This window comes from Streptopelia decaocto (genome assembly GCF_964273445.1).
Source record: "Streptopelia decaocto genome assembly, chromosome: 6".
NCBI lineage: Eukaryota > Metazoa > Chordata > Aves > Columbiformes > Columbidae > Streptopelia > Streptopelia decaocto.
The window spans coordinates 55,672,826-55,689,674 of NC_138660.1; the positions used below are offsets into that span (position 1 = coordinate 55,672,826).

Sequence of the window (16,849 nt, forward strand, 5' to 3'; positions counted from 1 at the left end):
CTCCCCAACTTTAGCCTGTGTGTATGTATGTGTGTGTATATGTAAAAGTACGTATATGTGTGCGCACGCCGTGTCCCGCCGCCGGCCCGGACTGATGGGCAGCAGGAGCCGCCCAGCAGCCGCGGCACCCCGCACCTCTCCAAACTGCCCCTGGCCCTCCCTTCCTCTCTCTATCCTGCCCTCCCTCCCTCCATCCCCGCCCGCCTCCGCGGAGCTGCTCCGCGGCAGCAGCCGGGGGAACGTCGCGCCGCCGCCGGGATTCGCGGCAGCTTTTGGCGAGGAGCGAAGCTGGGGGGAGCGGCACAAAAGGGAAGGACGGAGGGAAAGTCCCTCCCACGCCCCCCTCCCCCAAGTTTATGATGGGGGTCCGGAGGAGCAGCTCTGCTCCGCAGCAACCACTCGCCTGCTGAAAACTTGCTGCTCCGCTTTTTGGGTAAAGTTGATGCTTATTGTGTCTTTTCACTGTGCTTTTTTATTTTTTTTTCCTTTCTCTTCTCTCGCTTTTGTTGGAGGTGCCTTGCGCCGGGGTGCGGTGAGGGGGGGTAGAAATTTTGCGAGGGGGTGTCCTCACAGCGGGTGTCGAGGGGATCCCGTCCCGTGTCCCCCCCCGCAGGTGAGCAGGACGGATGCGGCCGCGTGTGTGTGTGTGTGCGTGCCTGATGTGTGCCCTCCCCCCCCGCCCCGGCCAGACCCCCCCGGGACCGAGCTTCAGGCCGTGCCTCCACGGCCATTGTGTTTCCCGGGGGCTACGGTGACAGTGCCAGCCCCGGGCGGCTGCCGGGACCGCCTTGCCCCGAGTCCCGGCGGACAGCCAGGCTGCCCAAAGCCAGAAGTGAGTTTGCCTTTTTATAAAAAATATTAAGTTGCCCCCCCACCCCTCGTTACCGACCCCCTCTCCGGGAGGGGCAATCTTTCGACAAGTATATTTGCTGAGGAATTTAAAAAATTCCCTGCTGCAACTTGATCCCTGTGTGATGAGGAGCGGCTTGGAGAGACCCGGACTCCAATCCTATTAAGGACTTAGGGAGTTGAGAGTTTTTCCCTCGGACTCGGTGGCTTTAAAACAATTAGGGAGGCGGGGAGGGAGATGGGCTCATCTAGATGCCTTTTCTGCCTCAAGTGATTGCCATCATTTCCTGGGAAACCTGACTTTTCCAGCGCAGGGGCTTAGGATGGTTTATCAGCGGTCCTGCCACTGGCCCTGCTGCCGGCTTTTCCGACGGTTACGGGATATTTATTTTTTTAATATATTTATTTTTATTTTGTTAACCTGGAGCCTGGGCTTCAAAACTTCCAGAGACGGGGCTGCGACTTCTCCGCGGGCGCGGTGGCGGTGCGCGCAAAGCCGTGGCCCCTCTGCGGGGCTGGGCCGGGCGCCGCCGGGGGTGCAGGGTCGGTGTCGGGGCCCGGCTTGACACCCTGGTACATGGGGGCGCGGGAGCCAGTGTCCAGGCGTGGGGCTCACCGCGGGCTGAGCCGGCCAAACTTGTGCCTTCCTATAGAAGCCCTCGTGTTGCGTACAGCTCCAGGTGCTGGAAACCTGTATGCCCACCTTTGTGCGTATAGCAATTAGCATTTTATTGGTGTATCGTGTTTATATTTTTACAGACACAGATAAAGGGACTAGTTGTAAAACTTTGTCCACCCCTGCCAATCCCCTACATTTTTTTTTTTCTTTTTCAGCTAAGGCTCTAGGGATGTACAAGAATTTGAAAGTAAACGTTTGACTAGCATGCTGCATAAAACAGCATTTAAACAAATATTGTATTGGCATGCACTGTGGGGTTGGTGCCAAAAAAGTAAAGCAAATAAGCCATGAAATTCAAAATATACAGAAGCGGAATGGACTGATTTGTTATAAGACTTGCTGATTTGATCTGTTTGTTCTAGCTACCTTGCTTTAAAAAAAAAAAAAAAAAAAAAAAAAAAGTTTGGGATTTTTTTGTCCTAAACCTAGTTCACTTCACTAGAAAAGAAACTACATTCACCTGGAAAAGAGAATCCTGCTAAATAATTGTTTATTCTCCTCGGATGTTTGAAATGCAGGGTAATTGCTGCATATAGCAACTACATTTGGTGTGAATTGGTTTGGTTCAACTTTTCTGATGGGTGGATATGGTAATTTGTATTTTGGCTGGAACTTCAGGAAATGTTGACACCTGTCAAACTTTGAGTTGCAATAAAAAATGTCATATTGAACGTTATTGCAAAACTGACAACTTTTAAGAACAGAAGAAAATTCATTATGGCTTTTCCACTGTAAACAACTCCTGGAAATTTGTCATTTGATTGAAAACATGACCTGTCTGTAGCACTGAGAAGTGCCTGATCCACTGAAGATGAACTACTCATCTACGGGTATGTGTATATGCAAGCCTCTGGTATATGTTTGTGAAAGAACTAATCTTTAAAGCAAGGTGAGGTAAGATTTACTTGATCTTGAATGTTGTTATTGCTTAAAGTACGTGACTTTGAAGTGCCCAGAAATGCAACTGCTGTTCTTCAAAGAAAAAAACAGATCTTGAGGATTGTTTCCAACTTCCTTTCAGTGTCTTTTTTTTCAGTGTGTCAAAGGGGGTGTATACAGATGGACAAATACTGTTCATGTTAGGTTATTTAGAGAAAAATTAGAGCCATGGAAGATTTTGAACTAGATGTATATGCCAGCATAAATCTAGCATAATTTCATTGAAGCTACTCCTGTTTATACTTGTATAAAAAAACCTCCAGGACTTGACCTCAGATATCCAGTACACAGCAGCCTGCATTCCCTATTGTCACACTGAATATTGAAGTTTCATTTAGAAAAGACAGTCTTTTTGTGGCATGCATATATAATGACCAAAATCTTTGGCATTGTTTTGAGCAACAGTTTATACTTTTGTGGCAAAGAACCATTTTTGACTGTAGTTTCTGTGATTCTAATGACCTTAAAGGTTTATACCCCAACTTCCTTTTCAGTGACACATTTGCATAGAAGTTGTCCAGGCTCTGGGGCTGTGTCACCAGCCGTACACTGGAAGGGTTGTGTGATCACTACAGCACTGCATAAGTCAAAATACACTTTTTGTGACACTGATACTTTTATTGAGAGAGTTTGACTTTTACTAATGAGTTTTCCAGTCCTCTGCCCCATCTTTTTTGTTTGAGGATATGGTAGAGCGTCTGACCTAAGATATCCATAGCATTATCCTCATTCTTTGCTTGTAAGCATGGAGAACACTCGGTTAACTGTCTCCCCCTGTTTTTGGTGGGCTACTGTAAGCCAGTTGTTTGCCCTGTAGTCTGAAAGGTACACAGATACTTCATGCTTTTGTACTCTGAGAAGTGCTCTGTTCATAGTGAAGTTTCCAGTGCAGATTAGCGAAGGCAGTGGATTCAGTAAGCAGTCACCAAAATCTGTATGTATTTGTGCAGCAAACACCTATCTATTGCTCCGTCACAAAGCCTCCACTTAATAATCCGGCCAAGGATTTCAAGGCAGCGAGTTTTTTCAAAGAAGCTACTTAGGAACATTAGATGTGACTATAGCATCAAACTAATTAGTTGCCACTCCATTTCTATGAAGCTTCCAGGGCTTTATAGAAATGCGATATTTGCACTTCTCACTTGCTGCTGAGGCATTGAGGTTAAGCAGTCTCTGCTTTTTTGTCTGCTTTTTTGCTGATGGGAAAGATTCCAGGGCATTGTTTGAGAGCTGCGCAACCCCCTTATATACCTGGGTAAATATTTTAAACAGTTGCGCATTTGGACAACTTGCCACAAAGCATTAAGTGGTATTTAGGGTTTGCTTCAGCTCTCTTCCCAGGGCCCTTTTAAAGAAAACCAAAACAACAGGAGGTATTTGGGAAATAATTAAACCAACACTAAATAAAATAGTAGCAAAGAATGAATCCTAGTATGAATGACAGAGAGAAGGCATTGTGTTAGGATTTAAATAATGCACGTGTGCCTGTGCATCTCTGTGTATATATACACACACAAATATTTGTCTATGTATGTCGTATGTACAATTCTTGACCCATGTATACAGCAGATCCCATATATGTGCTTCTTCTAGAATTCACTGGTATTTGGTGTACAGGTAACAAGAAGTGGATCTTGCACAGTACTCTTGGTAGCTGAAGTGGCAAAATTGCAGGTTTCCCTTGTCAATAAGTGACTGGAATGGAAATACTGGGTAACGTGGTCTAATTTTCTGTGGGATAGTTCCAGTTGCAAGTGAACATGTCAGACATGTATGGTCCAGGAGAGGCCGCAGAACTTTTCTTCATTCATGCTCATCTACTGTAAAACTGTACCCCATACCCCATACCTAATTTGGTCTTGTGGACAAGACCAAATACACAAAAGCTGAAATATGCTGCACTGAAGGGAACAGGAAACTTGTCCTCTAATTCAAAAGTTCAAAGCTATAAAAGTTATTTGGGATTTGTGAATATGCAGTATCACTGAAAAAGAGGCCTTGGTGCCTGGAAGTGGTCACCCAAATTAGAAAATATTTTAAAATTGCTTCCTTCAGGCCCCTATTGTAATGAGTGGAAGCATTTCTGGTGCTCTCATGGGCATGGCTGCCCAAAGACATGAGTCACTGGTGAATATTTTCTCATCCTTTCACAATTATTTGTGATTGGCTGTCATCTTTCTGCAATTATAAATATTCCAAGAGGAAACAATACAAATTAGAACTGTAGGTACCAGGATCTTTGTAGTGGATGTATTGCTTTTTACTTTCTAAGTGTTCTTTTTCATATGAAAAGAATTTAGCAGCTTTATCCTCATTCAAGTCTTTTCTTTTTGTATCTGCTGGGGAGAAAACCATTAATTTTGAGGAATAGTGAGAGTAAGCCTTAAGCTGCCTTTGACATTTTAGTTTAACTTGAATAGGTTAATTTTTTTTTTTTTTTTTAAAGAAAACAAGTTGGTGGGAAGTATGTTTTAACTGCCAGCGCCCCATTTCGACCATTAGCATAAGAAAAAAAGTTTTAGTGCATCTACTATTGTATTGAATGAAGAGTTCCAACAGTCAGGGAAAAGAAAGTAAAAGGCTGTAAAGAAATGATGGTCTATTCAGATTATTCAGCAGCCCAAAGCTCTGGTCATCTGCCTCTGAAATCTGTGATCGGGATATCACTTTTATCTTCCTGTGCCTTTCTCTCGCCTTTTTCACATGTTCACTTTTGTCAAGGTTTATTGATCACATTTTCTTCTCCGCAAATCTGTGGAAAATTTAATGAACCAAAAACAACAGAGAAATAAAAGGAACTTTTTATTCATTAGCGCTAGATTGAATTTTGTTCTATAGTCACTACCCTCTTGCCTCCCATGTGTGTCATTGTGTCACTCCTGCAGCACTTACAGTACATACAGTGGGGACGGCTGCATTATTAATTCTGTTCCAGGGAAAAGTTTGTTTAATGTTGCGATCTCATGGCAGATCCAGCCCTGCTGCTTGTCTGTTCTTCTCTGCCCTCCTGACATTCAGATTCTTGACTGTGGTGCTTCTGCCTAAATACCTTAAAGTGTGTATTCCGCAGAACGTTTTAGCCCTTCAAGACTGAAATGTATTTGCTGCCTAGCAATTAAACCCAAATTTAAAGGATTGCAGATTAGTGGTAGTTATTTAGAATCCTGATTGTTTTGGTGCTGTGATACTTGTTCATTACACATCTGCTTTGCCTTGGTGCTGCCCCAGAGCGCTTTGTGATGCAAATGCTTTTGTTAACTTACAAATATTTTCAGTATCTAGATCATCTCAGGTGACATACTTAAGTCTCTCTTTTTTTTTTTTTTTTTTTTTTTTTTTTCCCCAGATGGACTTAAAAAGCTGTAATTAAATGTGGCTTCCAGTATTATTAAGCTTTGCTAACATTTTCCATGGAACGATTTACTTGAACTCTGGCACTTTCTGATCCTGTCACTGCAAGGTTTTTCAATAAAGGGTCTTTTTAACATTCATTTCATTTCACTTAGAGCAGCTTGTAAGTGTAGGGAAATGAGTTAAAATGGAACATACATCTACCTGAGAGATTTCTTGGGTGTTTTTTAATTCCAAAGAACTTCACTGCTGCGCTGTGTTAAATGCTAAAGTGTAAATCCCCGGGGAAAGGAGAGCCATAGAGTTCTGTAGAATAGTCCTAAATACTCTCGTAGTACCATCCATGCTGATACTTCAAAGGGATGAGCTAAAAGCCAAGAAAGGGCATCTGTACTTGAGCTTGTAATTTCAGCTACAGTCGTGGCACATCTGTGACTGCATCTGTTTTTCTGTGCGTTGAGTGACTGTCAGTTCTGTAGGAATACACACCTGCAGTCTTAAACTGCCTCTAAATCTAGAGAAAGGGCTTTGTGCCCAGCGGAATGAACCCTGCTGGGAAAATCTGGCCTCCTGTTTAAAAAAAAAAAAAAAAAAGAAGAAAAAAAAAGTAATAAAAAAGTCTACTATCCCCTGTGAAATGTGGGATTTTATTGTAGATAATTCATTCAAATAAAACTAATGAAATCTCTCCAGAGGAACATGCCTTCTTGAGGATGCTCTGCTGCACAGCAGAATCCAGTGTGTGTCCAGCGTCTTGGTGACGAGCATCCTGTGGTCACAGTCCCTCACCCCTGCCATGAGGAGCCAAGGGGGAACCTCCTGGTCCTCCCCAGCATCTGCAAGGGATGGTCAGCTGCCCAACTTCATTCCTGCTGTAAAAGCAGAAAAACTTCCAGTGTTACAAGTGCAATTCAGATAAGTATGAGATGCGGTGATATTACAGCTCTGTGGTTTGTATTAATCACTGGGAGCTTTATATATCCAGTCTCTGGAAGTTAAATCCTTTTTTTTTTTTTTTAAATATTCTATATATTTAGTGATTATATTCTCTTGGAACAAGTGGATCACCTGGAAATTGTCTCGCACTGTGTTAAGCAGCTTGATTCAGTTAGTAAAATTCATTGAAAAACCTTTGAAAACATCCCACCAAATTTTTTTCAGCTTGGAAAGTGGCACCCCTAGCTAAAATCAGTATATTTCTCCTCTCTACTCTGACCTGTAGAGTCCTATTAGAGCCCCTTTTATCACGCCTTCCTTAAAAGCAAGGTCTGTTGATTGTGACAGTGTTAAAAGAGCATCAGTTCCCAACACCAAGATAGCTCCCTTTCAGAGCAATCCTCAGCAGTGCCTCTTTGTGCACTGGACAATGCAATAAGTCAGACAGGACTTTCTGAGCCACCTCTATAAGGAACTGTAAGGGCTGCTGAAGTACACTTGTGTTAAGTTGAATTGATTGAAATTTAATGGCTGTTAGTAGCTATGAATGGTAATGATTTTCTAGAGTATCTTCACCATGCTTGACATTAATAACTGGAGAGTGTGTGTGTGTGACGCTAGTGTGTTATTCATTTTTAAAGATGCTTTCTCCCAGCCCTCTTTGCCATAATTTAGTTGTTTTGATGCTTCAGGAAAAAAAATCTTTGGCTTCGAGAAGCACGTACATCTTGTCAACATAATTTTGTGCTCATGATTTTTATTTTTTCCAATTCCAACATAAATCAGACTACAATATAGTGAGAGTGATGAATTTGTTTTACATGCCATCATGAATTAATGTTATGCAAATAGAAACTTTACAGGTGCCATGATTTACTTAATAATTTCAAGTTCTAATATTTAAGCTCATTCATTATGTTTGAGTAAAAAAAAAAAAAACAAACACAGCATGTTCATATTTTTAAATGTGAAATGTGAGATTTGTGTGCATTTTCTGTGTGTAGTTGCTGTGTAAGCACATTTGATAGCTAAGAAAGAATCAATCAGTGTTTGCATTCAGCAGCTTATTGCTGTAGATGTTACAGAGACATTTCAAAGAGAATAATCAAATATTTGCATGCAAGGAGAGGAAGATGCTGGTATAACATCCTTCAGGGATCTAAAGGAGCAGCAAACTGCCAAAGTAAAGTTTTTTGCCTTTTAAAAACTGAGCAGAGTGGCGCAGTTTCGCTATGTAAAGTGGCCTTTATTTCATTTGGAAGAGCTCGCTGGGAGCTGCTCCCAGGCCCGGTGCCTTCGCCACACGGTGAGGATGAGCTGGGGAGCTGGTGAGAGCTATAGGCATCCTGGGTCAAAGGTGAACACAAATGTGATCTCAGGGTTTTCAGGCTTTGTTATCATTTTTGGTGTGCTAAGGCTAAGGACAAGGAGGAGAAAGTTTGACACATAAATATATCTTGAATCTCTGCAGATAACAATAGATTTTGACTTTATTTCTCAAAAAATTGAGGTCACTGTGGTCTGATGACAGGCTGAAAGCCCATCACTCAATTTTTTTTTTTTTTCTTTTTTCTGCCCAAACTGAACAGACAGGAGTTTATTTGTGATACATTGTGCATGTTGAGTTAGTGACAGCATATTCAGGTTTTGAAGCTTGTGGCCCTATGGTCAAGGTTAACATCCATGTCTGGGTCTCCCTGCCCAGGTTTGTAACAATTTTACTGATTATGTCACAAAAGAACAAAACCTCTTTAATTTTGTAACACAGATGAATTAGAAGTGAAGCTTTACAAAATGTGTTTGCTGCACATTAACAGGTCTGTGTGTTTCCATGATTGCTACAGCCATTAGTCTTGGGAGTAGGCTCAAGAATTGGTCCTTGACCTCTTCAAGCCCAGGGGACCATTGGTCAGGGAGCAGAGTGGTACTTGGCTTTTAGTAGTTTTGACAACAACTTCTTTTGCTGTGTGTGTTCTTGAAGAACTTGGAGGAGAAATTAATCTTGGTGTGCCATTCAAGCCAAGGATTTAGTTGGGTGCTAAAGGGCCATTTGGGAAGTGGTGCACAGTATATATACCGTGATCAACTTAATTATGTTGCTTTGGCAACCTCAGCTTTGGTATTTCCTGAATAGGCCTCCTTGATGGAGTCATATTCCAATATCTGGCGTCATCAACGTTAAAACCTCTTTCAAAACCAGGTCTGTTTTGTCAAAAAGTGGCAGGAAAAAAAGAGACAAGAGATTATTCTGCCTGTTAAAGATTAATTTTTTTTTTTACAACTAAATGCAGGTACTGTGTTGAAATAAGATTCTATTTAGAATTTTTAAATATAATTCCATTGTAGGAAATACAGTAGCAATACAATTGATTTTCCAGTAGGCTCCAACTGATTGCTTTAAAAGCCCTTTTGTGGAGAATTTAATTATTTCAGGCATTTGTCAGAATTGGAAATCTGAAATTCCTTTGTAAACTGTAGTAACTTTATTTTTAACTTTGCTCTCCCATTCTCTGAACTGTAATACAGAGCTGAGTGTAGTCTATGTATTACTGAACTGTGTCCATGGCTAACTTTTTTGCCTTTGATTTATTGTGTGTGTTGTTGGTGTCTTTTCCCCAATGTTCTTTAAAGAGAAGAGAATGAAGGAGGAAACACTGCATATGTTGAGGTTGTATTGTCTCAACAGATTCTACACCCAGTGACTGATCCTGCTGCAGTGCTATTAACCTCTATTTTCTATTTGAGAAACTGTTCTTACTTTTGCATTTTACTCCAAGGCCTCTGGCAGCGCTTGTTGAAATTTAAACTACGCATTGGACTTATTCTGAGAAATTCACTGGTGCTGGAGGTGGGACAAAGCGCACGGGGGGAGGTGGGCGGTGAAAGGCAGGTCTGGATCTGTGTGGAGGGGATGGGGATGAAACGGGGCAGCGCCGGCAGCCACTGGAGGTTGCACCATTCTCCCAGGAGCATGCAAGGTGAGGGATCCTCCTCCTTTGCTTTCCAGAGGGCATTTCCAGTGGTGCAGATGGCAGGGAGATCTTCGCCAAGGCATTCGTTTCCTTTAATCTCTTCTCAAGATAGAGATACTCAAGAGCCAGATGGCATCCAAGCTCTTGAAAGTGGGAGATGAGCAGGGCATTCTTGGTTGGGGGAACTCACTGATGGTGAGCTGACATCACTCTCTGCTGTCCATTCTGGGTTGGCCCTTTAAGTTACCTTGGGTACCTTTCATACTGTCTCATGGTTTGCTGGGGTGGCACTGCCTCAGATTAGGCTGGACATTTTTAGTGTGTGAGGGACAGACAGATGACAATGTGCTCCAGCTGTCAGGCTGAAGGAAGGGGGCACAAAATAACTCTGGCGTCCTTAGCCCTGGTCATTTTGGTGTCTTTCTCTTTTGCTGTTGAAGATGCAGCTTTGCAGCCTAAGGGGACCTTCTGGCTTCTCCCCAGTCGCCCTCCTGTTGCTGCATGTGGAATAACCAGTACATTCATGGAGTTCACCAGGAACAGATGTTCTCAGTGCAGCATGGAATCCTCCAATGGAGGTGAAGGTGGCAACCACTCAGGATGTCCTCTTCAAAGTGGCTTTTTCCTCCTTTCCTCAGCTGCTGTCTTCTCCTGGCAAAGTGTGGCTGAGGGGCTGCCATGCTGGGGCTGGCTGGATGTTAACCCTTCTCTAACGAAGGGGGAGCAGTTGGGTTTTTGTTATTTAGTTTCCCCTCTTGCTATGTGTTAATAGTTGCTAGGATGAGGTCTGTGCTTCTTGTGCACCGAATGACATACCTTCTGGCTGTAAATCATGTGTCCCCAAGAACCTCCTCTGCAGGCTGGACTGGGAGCAGTGATTCACACAAAGTGCAGTGCTGCAGGTGCTCTTTTGCTGGCTGATTGCTTCAAATGTCACACCTCTACCTAACTTTACATCTGTGCTGTTTCAACATCTCATGAGCTAATGGAGTTTAGGCATCACCTGTTTCTCCTGCTCTCCCTGGAGGTTACAGGCTTCCAGGCACCCTTGAGATGGAGTTTTAAGGTCATTAGTGGCATTTTTAGGTCACAGAACTGCAGCACCCTGTCTTCTTGCTAGCTAATCAAATGACTAAATAGTTCTTATATTGCTGCCGTTATCTTTTTCTCTAGCTTTGGTTCAGCTCTGCAGGATGATCCCTACTAGGAGACAACATCTGAGAATTATTTGCCTGGAAACTTAGAGGCAGGTATGGTCAAGAGACTCCATATGAACAAACACTGATGCCTGTGTTTGTCTGGGTACCTCAATTCATCCAAGTATATTAAGACATCTGTCAAAGCACAGTGTTTTAAAACAACCTTTCTATAAGCTTTCCTATTATTATGGTAGTGAAGATACTAAATGCACAGCACTTTTAATTCCATTGTAATTTGGGTTATTTCCACAAGTTGTTTTTTGTTGTTTTGGTTTGTTGGGTTTTTTGTGTGTGTGTGTGTGTGTGTGTGTGGTTGTTTGTTTGTTTGTTTGCTTTTGTTTTTTCCACAAAAGCAGCTGTGTGCATAGAGTTTATTTTAGTGTATGTGCATTTTTGCATCAGGACACTTCATCATTCATCCTCTGAAATGCTCATAAATAGGGATTTGGGCAGAACAAACCTTTGTGTGTATCACAGCCACACGAACCCACTTTATTTCCCACTTTTCTCAGGTGTTGATGGCATCTGGTTGTGACAGATGTTTTCTGATAAACCCTTCAGATCAACATGCCTTTGGAGACATTCGTGCTCTGTGTTGGTACTTGCAGACTGCTGTATCCAAATACTCTTCTTTAATTGTCTTATTAAGTAGAGAATTAAGCTCTGTGTTTTGACTGTTTTGGTGCCAGTGATTCTTATTGCAGGCTTTGGCACGGCACCACGTTGTGTTTTAAAGAGACAGCATCATTTTAATGATGTGGGAATTGAGTTGGAGGATAAAAATCCGTTGAGAACAATGGCTGACTGAGAGTACGGTACGTAAAATCTGATTTTATGTTCTTCCCTTCAGACTATTAAGTGAGGGGGTTTAGTTCAAATGCCTGCTATGATTTAAGAAATAAAAAGCAGAAATTCTCACTGCTGCCAGACCACAGGCTCCTCAGCGCCAGACTTGCAGACGAATGTCACATGTTGCTGTATGTTTTGAAAGCACACCATGTGTTATTCTTTAGCTGTCTCAGCCCTCCCCCAAGCTATATTATCTTCCCTCTAGCCAATCTCACAGAAAAACTTTTAATGAAATAAACTTTCCTCTTCCTCTCTTCCCGTGCAGACCCAGAGATGTGTTCCCCCATACCTGCCACTCTACATGAAGGTCTCTGCCCACAAACTTGCAGAAATTATTTTAACTTGACTTCATGTAACTCTGCCTCTCATGCTTTAAATCAGGCAATTTTGACACTGATATTGCAGCTTATGTTGTGTGTTAGCATCAAGAGCTCACAAATGACAAAACATATGGTTAAAACTTTTTTTCATGGAATATAATATGTTTCAGTTTAACTCAGCTGTGGGTCTAGATAATGAATGTTTGCCATTAGAATCATTGCATTTCCAGAAACAATTTTTAACTTCTTCTTTTCTACTGTCTTGGATTAATGTTTCCTCCAGCTAATGACAGGACCGGACATGCAAACTAGATTAGAGCATAGTGTGAATAGTATGAGCTGAAAATGCTGGCATCTCATTTTATTGCCTACAAGGTTAAGCGGTTTACTGCGAGGTCTCAAGAAGTAAACTGAAAGCAAACAGGTAAATTAATCCAGATCTCTTGGATCCTTCCCATGGTGAGAGCAGCTCTCAGGGGAATTGCCTCTAAAATGTTATTTGAACCTTCCCCTTGCTTGTCCCCTCAACTCACAGTGATGCAGAGCTTTACCCCTGATGTCCGAATTGCATACAGAGGGGAGGTCAGAGCCCGCCTGCCCATCAGATATTGGGCTGTCACTCTGGCAGCGTAGCCAGGGCTGCTGCTTCTCTTCCTGATCTGCAGGGCCACGATGAATGTGGCAGCAGAATATGTGGCAATGGCAGCCCAGGCTGCTTTGCATTAGAGCCTCTCCCTGGGGATTATTCTGCAGGAGCTCTGCTCCTGATTGCAGCAGGGACAGGAGGGAGCCAACACCATCCCTTGATATCTCCATTAAGTTCACCAAACCAAAAAAAAAAAGGCTTGGGAAAGCCTGATGCTTGGGTTTCTGCAGAAAAGGGCATTTGAGTTGGTCTGGTGGTAGGACTTCAGATCACATCTCAGATAAGCGAGAAACTGTTGAGGTGTTATGTTAAAACAAAGGATAGATGGTGAGGGCTGGGAAGATCAGAGCAGCTAGTACAAGGGATCATACGTGCATACCTACCTGTACTAGTGTACGTTCTAGACCTCTGCTGAAAATTCAAAAATTTATCATATTTAATTTGTATTCCTTCTGCTTTTTTTTTTTCTCTCTTTTAAACACTGCCACAGGTGGGATTTATGCAAGCGCTTGCGTCCAGCCATACCTTGTAATTAATTGTAGGTGGTGTCTTACCAGCTTGGGACCTTGAGTGCTGGGTGTGCCAATCGATGTCCCAGTTTGCAACCATACTGGGGACTGAAAGGGTCTGTATACTAATTCTACTCAAAAGCTTAGATTTGAATCCATAGTGAAAGGCTGGATCCCGGCCTGTGTCTTGGGTATCAGGCTTGGAGTTCTATTTCCAGAAGAAATGAATGATTTATTGGCTTTCTATGAAAACCAGAAAATAATAGAAAGTTTGTGTTTCACATTTAGGTGTAATTATGAGTGTGATGCTTGAATGATGAGGTGTACAGCCTTCGGAAAAAAAGCTGGCACCATCCCATGTGAGTGCAGGGTTTCCACCAGGCTGTGTCTCTGACAGCCTGACAAGACTCGCTGTGACTGGGGCCTCCCTCCTCACCAGTTCCTCATATTTACTGGGGAACTGTAGTGTTCAAACTGGGCTCAGCAACCAGCTGTGTCATAGTATCATAAATACTGCTGGGACATGGCAAATGCCTGTGCTGGGCTCACCAGCCTAGTGGAGAGCAAGTGCCACGCCCTGCCCAGCTGAAATATGTAGCTTGTGTTTATGGGGAGGAAGAAGATCATCTCCATCTCCCATCAGGGATATCCCAAGGGAGACTGCTGGAGAACAGGGAGCAGACTGGGCTTCAGTGGGGTGATGGGTCCACGTGGTATCAGGGTAAAAAGGCAATGGGAAACGATAAGAAAGCAGGAGGAATGATGCCTCTGCGCACAAAGAAAAAGTTGTTAGTTTTTAAGGTTTTTTTGGTTGCTTTTGTTTTGTTTTGTTTGTTTGTTTTTTTCCCAGTTCAGGTCTAAGTTGTGTTGATTGTAGCAAGCTCTAAAATTGCTTGATCTTAGGCTAGTGCTGCTCATTGAGACAAGGCAGGAGGGAATTTGGGCCATATTTGGAGCTAGGCTAGTTTTTGTCCTTGTGGATAAAAGATGTGTCTAAAGAAGTGTTTTAGCCTCTGTCAGGGTACAGCTTTCCACACGTGCAGTCAGGTGGCACTGGTTGCCTTTATCAGTAATTTGAAGTGATCTCAAGAAGATTCCTGTCTGCTGCCATCCAAATGCAGCCTTCGTCCTTCAGAAGAACTTTGCTGTGACAGACCTTTCCTTTGTAAAGTTTCCATGGTGGCACATGATAATCTACCTGAACCTGATCACCTTGATTTATGAAAGAGATCATTGTAAGTTGGGTTATTTCCCATGGGGCTTCTCAGAAAGCGAGGCTTTCCCTGCCCCTTCCTTATCTGAGAGAGGCTTTACTGTGGTCTACAAAGACCACCATATCTTTCAGGGCATTTGTGGGACACGTGTTATGGCTCTGGCTGGTAGTGATGCCTGTGTGGATTATTTTAGGTGGAAGAACTATTGCATTATTTTGTTGGGAGTTCATAGACCTTTTACAATCTATTTTTTTAATGGAGGTATTTGCCTTAAATTCATTGATCTTCAGTGGAAGAGCCAATGCCATATAGTGGAGAAGGCTGGAATGTAAAATCATCAGGTGTCTGCTCTGCTAGACCCGTGGACCAGTGCAAAGCCACATTTAGCTCACAGCCAGCCACGGCGTGTGCTGCCTCTTGGCCCATGTGTAGTTAGGGGACATGAATGAGTCCCAAAGAGGCACAGTCCCAGACAAACTGCTGCCAGCTGGGGTAAATAATGTTGGGGAAAGAAGGGATATAAGACACCAAACCTGTAAGAAACCAGTCGTCATAAGTTCTGCAACCCGGTGGACAACTCGCCCTCTTTTATTAACTTTTTATTACGGCAAAAGTGACTAGAATAAAAACAGTCTAGGTGCCAAGGGGATAAACAGTGAATTAAAAGGATTAAGGTCTGAACATTTTATTGCTTTTAGAAAGATGTTATTAGATTTACTAGCTTAAGTTAAATTTACATGGCTGAATTACTTCTTAACTTAGTAATGAGTTTTGTGAGGAAAAAAACATCTGTTTAGGTGTTTTAGATAGACTTAATTCAGAATACATCATAACTCTTCAGGCCATTATGGAAGAGTAGAGCAGCTATTCTTTCTGTAATAAGCTAAACAGATGCTGACTGGGCATTTAAGTTTTCTGGAAGTCAGCGTGACCTGCACATTGTGTAGGAATTGATAACAACTGCAGTATGTAAGATAGCAAAGAAACTATTCCCAATATTATGTTAGTTCTATTGCCAACTGTGATATTTTAGTTTATTTCAGTTTTCATAAACTCTTAAGACACTTTAAGATAACTTTTTTTTTTTTTTTAAACATATAAAAGCTCTTGTTTTCTTAAGATAGCTCATGGCAAACTGATGGATGACAGTGGCAATTCTGTTTGAAGTCACCTACAATAAACTTTTTTCCTGATACTCATCTACACAGTTGTGTCCAGCCAAGCTCCTGCCCTCTGTAGGGGTTCGGGGTTGTTGGAGGTCTGTGTGCTGGCTTCCTCCAAAATCACTGTGCTTGTGTGTGGCTCTTTTCCCCCTTACAGCTCCTCACTCAGCACACTTGCATGTTGGACAGAGTCCAAATTTCCTCCCTCCTGGGGATTCCTTTGCTCTTAATTTAAGTGGTGGCAAATGCAAACTTCTTGCTAGAGCTTGCTCTGTGTTTTTTGGATGCTTTATTAGCTGTTCCCTGAGGGGTCAGCTTTTGTCGTTCTCCACCATCCTTTCTGCTGCAGGGAGAGAGGCCTTGAGCTGGAGCTGATTGGTCCCACCTGGCTCTGAATTTGTCTCTGACATGGCTTCAGCACCTGAGTGTCTGTCACGGTTTTTGAAGACTTTTGCTTTGTTGTTGCCTGTGCAAAGCTGGGCTTATAATAATGTGAGTGTAATCTTTATCTTAATAGCAGAATGAATCATTCACACCCATGATAGAGTGTGTCTAAGTTCTAAGTCTGCAGCACTGTGACTTGATGATTTCAGACACTGAATGGAAGTTAAAATTAGGGGGAAAAATGACTATTTTTAATAGGTATGCAAAATAGCTTTTCTCTTCAAAAGTCATGTGGTGAAGACATGGTGTTAATATGAGACAGAGTGAATGTGTTGGAGATAAGTGAGTGCCCATCTGCTGTAAGTCCAAACTGAAGATTTATAGGATATCTTCTCCAACTGAGGATGTGCAGATAGATCAGACCTCAGTCTGGAAAAGTGCTCAGTGGCCACAGCCTCCTTCCAGGCAGACCAGCAGCAGCCAGGAGTGTGTGCTGTCTGGGAAAGCTGGAGGGCAGCTCTTCTGTTTGAAGTCATCTGTGCCTTTGCTCACCTCCCTTCAAAGGGTCTGTCATTGTCACCGGAGGGGGCTTCATCGCCTGCCCCGGTGCAGTGCTCTGCTGCCCGGGGTTATTCTCTAGGGCCATTGTCCTGCTGTGAGGCTTGCGCTTGCACAGTCGAGAGCCATTTCAGTTGTGGTTTTACCCCCCATGAGCTATTTTCCAGTTTTGTTGGAGGAACTGTGCAGCAGGATGTGTTCATGGGATGAAAAAGAACAGTGTTGGCTTTATGAATACACAGGTGTTGGAGGAATGTCCATCTGTTTATGCTTTGTTTTGG

General features: G+C 42.8%; 1 protein-coding gene across 1 annotated transcript in view; it reads left to right on the top strand.

Moving 5' to 3' along the window:
- Positions 1 to 369: 369 nt before the first annotated feature.
- Positions 370 to 16,849, top strand: part of GLI2 (GLI family zinc finger 2) — a 195,341-nt gene continuing 178,861 nt past the window's right edge. Inside the window, exon 1 of the mRNA XM_082056807.1 lies at positions 370 to 433. The gene's annotated coding sequence lies outside the window, so the exon portion shown is untranslated. The remainder of the gene's footprint in view (positions 434 to 16,849) is intronic.